Source organism: Kogia breviceps, chromosome 10 (assembly GCF_026419965.1).
Source record: "Kogia breviceps isolate mKogBre1 chromosome 10, mKogBre1 haplotype 1, whole genome shotgun sequence".
Lineage (NCBI taxonomy): Eukaryota > Metazoa > Chordata > Mammalia > Artiodactyla > Physeteridae > Kogia > Kogia breviceps.
This window is the reverse complement of record NC_081319.1, coordinates 11,564,172-11,576,446: the sequence shown is the minus strand read 5'-3', so window position 1 is coordinate 11,576,446 and position 12,275 is coordinate 11,564,172. Positions and strand designations below refer to the sequence as shown.

The 12,275-nt window shown below is 41.9% G+C and overlaps 1 long non-coding RNA gene across 12 annotated transcripts in view; it reads right to left on the bottom strand.

Annotated features, from left to right (window-relative positions):
• LOC136794968 (uncharacterized) overlaps nt 1–12,275 on the bottom strand; it is a 143,329-nt gene that overhangs the window by 50,481 nt on the left and 80,573 nt on the right. For 3 of the 12 annotated variants that reach the window (XR_010842491.1, XR_010842489.1, XR_010842495.1), the window contains one exon: nt 10,584–10,734. The exons of 3 other annotated variants lie outside the window; for them this stretch is intronic. This is a non-coding gene — a long non-coding RNA (uncharacterized lncRNA). Of the gene's footprint in view, nt 1–7,322; nt 7,914–10,583; nt 10,735–12,275 lie in introns of those variants that run through there. 6 more of the 12 variants (XR_010842492.1, XR_010842493.1, XR_010842486.1 and 3 more) reach the window with 4 other exon arrangements.

Here is a 12,275-nt window from a genome sequence, read left to right as displayed (position 1 = left end):
CCTCATAAAATTAGTTGGGAAGTGTTCTCTCCTTTTCTATTTCTGGAAGAGTTTGTGTAGAATTGGTATTATTTCTTCCTTAAATACCTGTACAATTGACCAGTGAAGCCACCAGATTTTTCCTGTGGGAAAGTTGTTAGGTTATCTACTACTTCTTAAGTAAGTTCTGGTAGTTAGTCCTTCAAGGAATTTGCCCATTTCATCTAAGTTATCAAATTTATTGACATAGAAAGTTATTGATAATATGCCCTACTATCATTTTAATGTCTGTAGGGTCTGTAGTGATGTTCTCTTTTTCACTCTTGATATTGATTTGATAAGTCTAGCTTTTCTCCTGATAAGTCTAGCTAGAGATATATCAAATTTATCTTTCAAATACCACTTTTTGGTTTTAGTGACTTTCTCTATTTTTGTTTGCAACTTTATTCATGCCCTTATCTCTATTATTTCCTATTTTCTGTTTGGTTTGGATTTAATTTGCTGTTCTGTTTTTTAGTTTCTTGAGGTGGAGGCTAAGATCATTGATTTCAGGCCTTTTTTGTTTCTAATATATGCCTTTCATGCTACACTTCCCTCTAAGCACTGCCTTAGCACATGCTGCATTTTAACTGTCATTCCATTCAAAGTAGTTTTTAATTCCCCTTATGCCTTCCTCTTTGACTCAGGGTTATTTAAAAGTGTGTTGTGTAATTTCCAAACAGTTGCCCAGTTATTAATTTCTGGCTTAATTCTCCTGGGATCAGAGAACATACTTTATATGATTTCTTAAATTTGTTGAAATTTGTTTTATGGCCCAGAATACGATCTAACTTGGGGAATTTCCTACATACACTTGACAAGAAAGTGTATTCTGCTACTGCTGGATGGAGTATTCTCTAAAAGTCAATTACATCAAGTTGGCTAATAGGGCTGTTTAGGTCTCTACATCCCTACTCATTTTCTGTCTACTACTTGTACGGATTACTGAAAAAGGAGAGTTGAACTTGCCAGCTAAAACTGTGAATTTGTCTATTTCACCTTTTGGTTCTTTCAGTTGTGTTAGGTGCATTCACATTTGTGACTGTTAAGTGTTCTTGATGAACTGACCGCTTATTCATTATGTAATGCCCATCTTCTTCCTTGGCAGTATTTCTTGAAGTCTACTTTGGTATTAATAGAGCCACCTCATCTTTCTTTTGATTAGTGTTTTGCATAGCATACGTTTTTTTCCATTTTTTACTTCTAACTTATCTATGTCTCCATATTTAAGGTGAGTTTGTTGTAGATAACATATAGAGTTGGTTCTTGATTTTTTTTTAATCCAATCTAACAATCCCTGCAGTAGTCTTTTGAAAGGTAATTCTCTCTCTAAGTACTTGTTTTTTAAAAAAATGCACCTGTGCTTGGGGGTCATGGAGCTGGTTTTTCATGCAGAATGCGGGTGGCCCAGGGCCAGGGTGCGGCTGCCCTCCTCTGGGATGGCAACCTGGCCATGTGGGCCCCAGTCACATCTCCAGGCACCTGCCTCCCACTGAGCTGCATGCCAGTTGCCCCAGTCTCCCAGCCTCCATCCCACCAGGCCCTCCCAGTGATCATTTTTTAAAAGAAAATTAGGTGTCTTTCCATATTAAGGCACTTTTCAAGCCACTAGCTCTGATTCTTTGAGATGCAATTTTTTTTCCTTGTTCTAGAGGTTGCTTATAGACTTGTCATGTAAATTAAACATAATTCCTTTCTTCAAAAAGAGCTTGAAGTATTCTTTGTATTTCTAATCTCCCAATCATAATGAGAAGCAAATATTATCCCCCCAATAATTCCCAAATCACTGGCCTCAACTCAAACCTCCCAAGTCATTATCTTCAGCTTGATGTTTAGACTCAATCTGTCTAAAACTGAACTCTTATCTTTCCCCTCACAGTCTTCCTCTCACATTTGTACCCCTGTTTTGTATCCCTCCTCTCAGTGAGTAGTATTACTATTCTATCCATTGCCAAAACAGAAACCCAGGCATTACTCTCTTGTCTCCCTTCATCCAAGCTATCACAAAACTGCATTAGTTCTACTCATATATAAAAGGAGGTCAAAATGGCAGAGTAGGAGGACACTGGACTTGCCTCCTTGCACAAACACATCAAGAATACATTTACAGATAATTGCAGAGCAATTAGCACTGAAAGCAAACTGGAGACAGGCATAAAGACTCTTATATGAGCAAGGCTACAAAGAAAGATCCACACGGAATCAGGGAGGAAGGCAAGAGAAGCGATAAGGTCAGGACCTACGCAAACATACAGTAAAGGCTGTGGATCAACCACTTAAATAAGCTAGTATGAAGATTAAAAGACAAAAACTGTCAATCAACTACAACCACAATAAGCAGTTAAGGGATAAACATGAAGATGTAAATATGACACCAAAAACACAAAACGCGGGGGAGGGGAATTTTAAAAAGTATATCTTTTAGAATGTGTTTGAACTTAAATGACTATCAGTTTAAAACAAGGAGATATAGTTACAGGTCAACATATATGAACCCTATAGTAACTACAAATCAAAAACCTACAACAGATACCCAAGAACTAGAGTGAAGGAAACACAAGCATACAACTGAAGAAAATCATCACACTACAAGGGTAAAAACTAAAAGAAGAAAAGAACAGGGAAGAACTACAAAAACAACCAGAAAATAAGTAACAAAATGGCAATAACTACATATCTATCAATAGTCACTTTAAATGCCAATGGACTAAATGCTCTGATCAAAAGACATAGGGTGGCTAACTGGATTAAAAAACAAGACCCATTTATATGCTGCTCACAAGAGACTCACTTCAGACATAAAGACACACACACACACACACACACACACACACTCAAAGTGAGGGGATGGAAAAAGAAATTTCATGCAAATGGAAGCAACAAGAAAGCTGGGGTAGCAATACTCATATCAGACAAAGTAGACTTTAAAACAAAATCTGTAACAAAAGACAAAGAAGGGCATTATATAATGATAGGGGATCAATACAAGAAGAGCATACAACATTCATTAAAATATATGCAGCTAATATAGGAGCACCTAAATATATAAAGCAAGTATTAACAGACATAAAGGGAAAAACTGACAATAATACAATAATAGTAGGGGACTTTAACACCCCACTTACATCAATGGACAGATCGTCCAGACAGAAAATCAATAAGGAAACAGTGGTCTTGTATGACACATTAGACCAACTGGACTTAATAGATATCTACAGGATATTCTATCCCAAAACAGCAAAGTACACATTCTTTTCAATTGCACATGGAATGTTCTCCAGGACAGATCATATGCTAGGCCACAGAACAAGTCCCCCAAAATTTAACAGAATAGAAATTATATCAAAACAAAAACACTAATTTGAAAAGATACATGTACCCCAATGTTCACAGCATTATTTAGAATAGCCAAGATATGGAAGCAACCAAAGTGTCCATGAAGAGATGAACAGATAAAGAAGATGTGGCATATATATAAATACACATACATATACACAGTGGAATATTACTCAGCTATAAAAAAGGATGAAAATTTGCCATTTCTAACAACATGCATGGACCTGGAGGGTATTATGTTTAGTGCAGTAAGTCAACAGAGAAAGACAAATACTGTATGCTATCACTTATACATGGAATCTAAAAAAATAAAACAAATGAATTAATTAAAAAAAAAAAAAACAGATTTACATACATAGAGAACAAACTACTGGTTACCAGTAAGGAGAGGGAAGGGAGGAGGGGCAAAATAGGGACAGGGGATTAAGAGGTTCCAACTATGACACGTAAAATAAATTAGCTACAAGGATATATTGTACAGCACAGGGAATATAGTCAATATTTTATAATAACTTTAAATGGAGTATAATTTATAAAATATTGAAGTGCTATGTTGTACACCTGAAACTAATATAATATTGTAAATCAACTATACTTCAATATTTTTTTAAAAGATGCAAGTTCTGCAGTATGCAACTTGAGTTTTTACCAATTATGTTCTAGGATGATAAACCATTCTTTGAAAAATTCTACTCATACATATTTTTTCAGTTATCTTCCCTTTTCCATCCTCATTTTATCTGCAGTGTCACTACCCTTTTCCAGGCAACCAACATTTCTTACCTGGACTTCTGCAATGGCCTCCTAATAGTTGTTCCTCCTACTCACAGTCTTAAAGCTCCCAGCATTCTTCTCCCTTACTTTCCAAAACCTTTACTCACAGATTCAAAGTCCTTTGACTCCTTCTTCCTTATTTATCCTAATCTCTCACACTTTCCTCTTTCACCAAAGCCACTGCCCCCAACACACCCCTACATCTATAATGATTAACATTGTACTTTCCAGGTCCTAGAACAATGGATGCACTCTTCTGCATCACATCTTTTCACATGCTGTTCCTTTACTGAGACTGTCCATCTCCTCCTGCCTTCACTTGATTTTTACTTATCCTGCAGACATCAATTAAGGTACCCGTTTCCTGGGGATCTTTTCATGACACCCTAAGATGGGTTATGTGCTCTTTAGCACTTAACAATCTGAAGTTATTTTGCTCTCTGTTACCTCTCTCTAAATTGTAACTCCCATGAGAGCTGGGGCTGCTTTACATCTTGTTCACCACTCTATTCCTGTTACTGTTAAATTCAGAAATCCTTATTTTGTTAATAGAAACGGGTAAAAATTAGAACAGAAGAGTCAATCGCAGTGAAAGAATTGTAATTCCGCTATACTGACCGCACTGACAATGGGCTCAATCAAAAATATTCATTGCCCACCATGTCTTTTTTTATTGTGTGAGCATTGTAGGACTTGGACTCAGAGACCTTGGGCAATTTCCTTTCACCTTCTCTGAATTTTTTTTTCCTTTTCTGAAATTTTTTCTTCATTTCTTCAATGGCTTAAGCAATACCTATATGAAAGTGATGTAGGAGAACTGATGAGAGGAGATAAAGTGAAAGCCTTTTGTAAAACAAACAATGGTACATATACATATATATCATCATATACATATATGTATCACTGACTAATCCATGTTGTCCAAAGTCTAATGGCTTATTTTTAATCCATCAGTGCTTTCTCCTATTAATTTCCAATATTTTAATAAAGCACAGGATAAACACAAATTTATCTTTCTTGTTCTGAAGTCTAAAACCCTTGTTTTAAAACCTTTGTCATCCAATATCAATTTCATGAGCAGATCCTTAAGTATTATACTTGCTATGTATTAAATTAAAATTCTTGATCCGTTTACTAAAGTAAGAAATGACTGGTTTTGGCTAAGGGCCACACTAACATCGTTAAGAGTTCGTTATTTCAATTGAAACAAAGAAAAAACAACAAAAAATTTAAAGGAGACTACTGTTTCTCAATGCCATTATATTCAGGATTTCTACCACAATTAAAAGGCTTCACTTTTCAGAAAAGATTCTTTTCTCTTAAAAAAAAAATACAGAAAACAAAGTCATAAATTTCCTGAGGTGAAAGAACATATAATAAACAGTGTCTTATTCCCCAGTGTCCAAAATGGTGAAATAAAATGGATATATGTGATAAATATAAATATAAATGGCACATTCTCAGTGAATATGTATTATGACTGTTGCAGTTATTCAGCATATTATACTCTCTGTTAAATAATGTATGCTGAACTTAAATAGTGAGACCAAGGACAACTAGCTCTTTTAAGCCAAATTCCGGAAGCTGTTAACACCAGCACACAAGTTCTACAACTGTTTAAAATACTGAAACGAGAAGATGAAAATAAATGAAAAAGTCAAACCCCGAAATCTCTCATATGCTTTCAATACTATATTTTAAAAGTATCAGTCATAGATAATATCAACCAAATACTTTTCCAGCAAGGAACTACTGTGTGGGCAGAATACTGACTTTTGCAAACAAACACCCGTCAGTCGTTTAAGGGGGTCAGGATCTATCACTTACTTGTACGTATCTTAGATGCTAGGCATCATAAACTATGTATAGTCACAGCAGACTTATAAAAAGCTAGTCACATTCTTGCAAAGCATGTTTTATGATAAACACACCACAAACAGAAACTATCACTGGTACTGAGGGGCAAAATCCAGCTGGGTTTCTTTATCCCTAACCCCAGTTTCAGCTGCAGGTTTTTTTCCACTAAGAACAGTAGTTTGATTTACTCAACACTGTGGAAGTCAGGGTGTGGTCACCCTTCTCCAAATAATATTACAAATGGATTTTCCCTGAACTCTTGCAGCAACAGAATCTTTAAGTGGTTACTGGTAGGGAAAGGTGAGATTAAGGTCAAAATGTCTGAAAAATAAAAATTGACAAAAGCTTTCAAGGACCACCCTAGAGACAATGGAAGCTGGGGTATTACTGAGACCACGAAGGTAATACAGCACAGAACACGAGTATTTTTTAAGCTTTCAACATGGAGCCCCAGTCACAGTTGAACATACGGTTTTGCCAGCTCTCCTGCTGAGCACTGACAATTTTATCCCAAATTAATCCAGTATACTAATAACCACGCCAAATACAGATCAATCACATTTCCTTCATCATCATCATCATCATAAGAGGGCTAAATGGGCACTTCCCTGGTGGTCCAGCGGTTAAGAATCCCTCTTCCAAAACAGGGGACATAGGTTCAATCCCTGGTCAGGGAACTAAGATCCCACATGCCGAAGGGCAATAGAGCGGGGCAACAGAGCCCACACACGCCAACTAGGGAGCCCGCGTGCCACAACTAAGGGAGAAGGTAGCGCACCCCAACGAAGAGCCTGCGCACTGCAACGAAAGCCAAAAATTATTTTAAAAAAATAAAAAGAACAGAACTAAATGTAACATCAAATTCAGAACAATCAATGAAACGTTTCCTTTAGCGTTTCTAAAACACTACCAACTAGAGAGATCGGGAAAATTAGACCAAGGAAGCCTTTTCTAAGTCAGGGATAAATGGCGGTGGACTTAATAAATTATTAAATGTATCCCTTCTCCCTTGCTAGCTGACAGGGTAGAAACGGACAGCTATCCGCAGGTATGCACCCTGGCTCGCACGCTCTGTGGTTGCATCCCCCAGACAGCCTGGCTACTCTAAAATAAACTCTACGTCGACGCCATTTGCTCTGCCTGACGCCTGGAACTAGCATTATGAGCCCACCACGTGCCAAGGACAACGCTCCACACTCCCTTCTCGTTACCTTCGAAGCGCTGACAAGGAAACTGAGGCCCAAGCTCACACAGGGCCCCTGGCACAAAACCACCGTGTAACTTTCAACTTGTTGAAATGAGGGCAAGGGCGTGACTCAGATGCTTTAAATACTCACTAGGCTGGTAGTATTTGTGACGTTAACTCTTTTCTTCAGGGCCACTCGCAAGCCGCAAGCCCTCTAGAAGGGTGGGGAAACTGAGACCAGGCTGTGCCACGCCAGAGGTCACAGAGCCGGTGGCGGGCAGACAGAGGCCTCTCTGCGAATCTCAACGTCCGTTTGTTAACACTGCCCAGATCTTCGGCTTGGCTTACTCGGCCCTGAAATCCCGCAGGTTTTCAGGGGAAGGAGCCTGGGCCGAGGCGCTCCCTCCCGGATCGTTTTCCCGTCAGCAGCCTCCGTCGACACGGGAAAGCGGCAGCCCGCCCGGCGGCCGCACCCGCCACCAGCTGCAGGGCACCGCGCCAGACACAGGTTGCCTGTTCCCAGGCACTACCTCCTCCGCCTTCACCCCTTTGCCGCCTCCGACCTCGCCCTAGCCCTGCTGTGCGCCTGCGCGCCCGGGCCCTAGAGCCCGTGGGCCGGCTGCTCACGTGGGCCTGCACCTGGCCCCGCCGCCTACAATGGCAAGGCGGGGCATCGCGCTCACCACGCCCCCTCGCTGCCCCGCCCCCTCGAGGGAGCGCTGCAGCCTTGGCCGATTCATGCCCCTCTCGCCCAGCCGGCCCGCGGCTACTTGGCCGCGTGCTGTGTGCGCGTGCGCCAGGTAGGGATTTTGGGGGGCGGGGGGTCGGAAGACTGTTGCGCGGCCAAGGCCGCGAGCTCTACTGGAAGGCGGGGGACGGGGTGGGGGGGGGGGGTCTGGGCAGGCCTGGATGGGGGAGGGGGCGTTTCCTCTGAAAAGGCAGGAAGTGGGTGTCACGGGCTGCACGCCCTGCCCTTTTGGGGTTGTCAGAGGAACCTCAGAAACGACTGCTCCAGACTTCCCCATTTCATGTCTAAATGCAAATCTCTGGAACCTTCACTAACTCCTTCGTGTCATGAACCTCAACAGTTCCTTCAGAGCAGCACACCCTTTAGTAATGATCCTCTCTAGAGCATTCTGTGGGCAGAGTCTCTTCCAGTAGGAGTAGCAGGCTCAAAGTGATGCTGTCTTCCGAGGGCGCCCACCCGGCCATCGGCCTGCCTTAGAGGCTGGTCCAGGTCACGCATACAACTCTAGTGACACTTAGACTTCTTCCATTAACGTAACCCAATTACAGGTATTCTTGTGCAGCTTTCATGTGTATGGTCATACAAAGAAAAATATAAGGCTAGATGTAGACCACGATGTTAGATTCAAAACCTGAAATATGTGCCTTATGTTAGTTTTCTATATTCTTATGCCATCGGTCCCTCAATTAAGACACATGTCCCTTGAGAACTAGCTTTTTGTTGTTTTTAACACGACTTAGAAGCTGTCGTGGCCTAAGTTGGGGCATTCCTGAGACGGGACTTAGGTGAACACCTGTCCCCCATTTGTCATATGTGTCCCGTGGACAGTATTTTTAGGTTGATGACCTGGGTGCAAATATAATGGGGAAATAGCTTCAGATCTGCTCCTCTACCCCCAAATTTCATTTCCTGGTCACTTACTAGAGAAGAGGAGAAGGATTAAGGAACAATGAGAATTGAACCAATAACGAAAAGCATTACTGCTTTGAAGTCTTAAAGTTCTGGTTCATCTTTGCCACCTCTCCCCGAAAGATTTTTAGAAAAGTGACTGTTCATGGATTGATTTTGATCACATGTTTCTTCATAACATTCGAAAGAATATCCTTCCTGCCTTTGGATTTGTATGGGGCCTAAACTGAAATTTTGACAGAATGGAAGCACTGGAAATAGGTTGTGAGGGAAGACGGTGTGGGATATTAAGGAAGCAAGGATAAGAAGATCCTAGTTGGTGGAGATAACAGAAAGAGCTTAGAGAAAGAATGAAGAGCAAAAACACGGAATGGGTGGCAGAGCTAGCAGATTATTCTGATAGTAATGATAAGCTGCATTCTTGAGCATATGAGGATTTGTATATTGCTTATGGTGACCCCAAAACATGACTATGTTCTCATTTGAGGAGTCCTAAGAGTTCTGGCAATAAAGTAGAAAGATGTAGGGAGGGGTGAGAGTTTAGTGCCAGAATGATCATCTGGGATCCAGTAGATCTCAGTGCACATTGTTTTAGTGTCTCCACCCTACCCCCAACTTGAAAAATCACGGACTAGGGTAAAGGAGTAACGGGGTAGGATACACAGGGCTCTGCCTGTATCTGGATGCTGTTGTGGAAATTCCTGGAGCAGGTATAGCCAGTAAGGGCTCACCTGCTATGTCTAACTTAGGCCTGCAAACTGGAAGGCACCTGATAACTTACTCAATGATGAGCTCCTTAAGGTAAAGACCCTGTGTACCCACTGTAGATTTTTTCCATCCTGAACCTCCCAAATAATGATCAAAGATCTAGTTTGGGGGGGTTCTTGTGGCAACCTGTAGTTCTCCTGAAATCAAGTGTGTGAGACTGCTTGCTGAAGGAATTGTGTATTTCAAAAGCATAAAGCCCATGGTTGAAGGTTTTTAAAAACACAAAAAAACCTGTTTCAGTTCCCTTTGGGGCTGAGGGGGTAGGTCTCATCTTGCAACAGGTGCACATCGTCCAACACAATATGCAGAGAGGTATTCAACTGGCTACACTATTTTGTCAAATCCTACTTCCAGGGTCCCTACTCCAGCTCCCTTCAGAGCCCTAATGCTTCCTGCTCCTTGTAAAAGATAAAAACTCAGGTGTTAAAACTGAACAGCATTTTGACTTCCCGCCCCGTGAGGCTGAAGAGGAGGAAGAGGTGGAAGGGGAAGGTAGCTTGTGCCAGGAGCAAAGTCCTGAAGACAGAAGAATAAGCCTCAAAAGCTGAGATCCTACGGTGATCGATTAGTCTGGCTAGCCCGCCCAGAGCTAAAGGTTAAACACAGACTAACAACAGCCCAGAAGAGAACAGCTGGATAATTCATTCATTGTGTTTCTGTTTATATACCCTCCCCCACCCCCACTTTCTAGGCTAACGTAGGTTCTGTCTTGATTAGAGGCAAATTTTTGGAACTAGACAGGATCTTGGAGCTCATGACTCATTCTCCTCACCTGGCATGTGAACAAACAGGTTAAGCATTAACAGGTGGCCTGGCCAAAAGCACACAGCTAGTTAGTGGCAGAGCTAGGATTAGAACCCCTCTCCCCCTCTTCAGAACCAATTACTCTGCCCGTTTGTCTCCTAAATGGCCAACCATTTCTTCCCACCCTGTATGTGCATGACACGCCATCCTTCTACAGGTAGCGTCTCTTTTCCCTCCCCTTACCTTGGTTTGTGACTTCATTTAACCAGTAGGATGCAGTGGAAGTGACATTCTCGGACTTTCACGCTCAAGTCCTAAGAGGTCTGTCTGGCAGCTTCTGCTTTCCGCTCTGGGAAGTCAGCCTCCATGCATTAAAGAAGCTTGGGTTACCCTGCTGAGGGATGAGACACAGCACATGAGTGGTGAGGCAACGTGCAAGAGAGGCCTTCTTGGACCTTCCAGCCCAGCCCAGCCACAAGCTGAAGGCGGCTGAGTGAGTGACTCCCACCAAATCACATGAGCAAAAGATCTACCCAGCTGAGCCCTATCCCAATTCCTAACCCAGAGAACCACGAGAAGCAGACAACGAAAAGGCCACTACATCCTCTGCCTTCCTCTGTTCACTTGATTATCATAATTAAGAAATCAAGACATTAGACTATGGTTAGACTTCAGAAGAATATCAAGGAAGCTCGTGAACCAAACAGTTCCATGTTTGTCAACAGCTCTCATCAAGACAAGGTGGTTTTCTGCTTCAAACGTGACACTAACACTGTAAAGGACAGTTTATTAATTTGCTGATCAAACAACCCTGCTGTGGGTATATTAACTTCTACTTAGCATTGAACTCTAACAAAATTTTCTCCAAATCCTAATGTTCTCTAATGATGCATCACAACTTAGTAGCATAACACTACTTTGCTCAGTACTTTGCAATCTGGGCAGGGCTCAGTGGGTACAGCTGGGCTCCGTTCCACTCAGCATCCGCTAGCGATGGTTTGAAGGCGGGTTCTCCTGTGTCTGGAGGTTGGCGGTGGGAAGAAGGCTTGAAGAGCTGGAGGCTAGAACTGTCGCTAAGGAGCCTCCCCTGTGGTCTCTGCAGCAAGGCGGCTTCAGGCTAGCCGGTACTCTCACGGGTGCGTCTTAGGGATCCTAAGACAAAGTTCTAAGAAAGAAGTCCCAGCAGGAGCTTTGTCACTTTGCATGACTTAGCTTTGGAAGTCAGGTGACATCCCTTCTGCCCTGTCATTGGCCCACCCATATTCCAGGAAATGGGAGATAGGCCCCACCTGTTGATGGAGGGATGCCATCGTCACGCTGTTAGAAGGGCATGAGGGAAGGGCATGTGTTTGGAAAACACAACCCCGCCTCAGCTTCTAAACTCTGCATCTGAATTTCACCCTAGGGATAAAATCTTGATAGAAAAACTAATTCCAGGAGCTTTGACTTAAAAAAAAAAAAAAGAGTTATTTCAATTTGCAACCCCTATGAAAGTTAATTCATTTTTCCTATAGATGTCTTGGTTTGGAGGCTACCGTTTAATCTCCTTCTCCAGGTTTTTCAGAACTGGGGAGAGGAGAATATGAATGATCTATTACAGCTGTTTTGTAAACCCCTCACCTCTTAAAAAAAATCGATTCACTGCTTACAGTTGAAACAAGTAGGGTATCCATGGCAAGGTTGCTCTTGTGACCACATATTTTAAAGACAATTAGTTTTGTATGTTCTGTAACAAGTTGGGGATGGCTACTAATAACTTATGTTTCTACATCCACATGCATGCAGGCAGGCACACAAGCCACACTCGTTCAGTGTGGATTCGTTCAGGAATCTTTTATTCCTAATGGATTTCTAGCTTCTCAGCTCAGCTCACCCTTACCCGGTACCATTTTTTTTTTTTAACACCTGGCAATGTCACACCAAAGGTATGTGGTG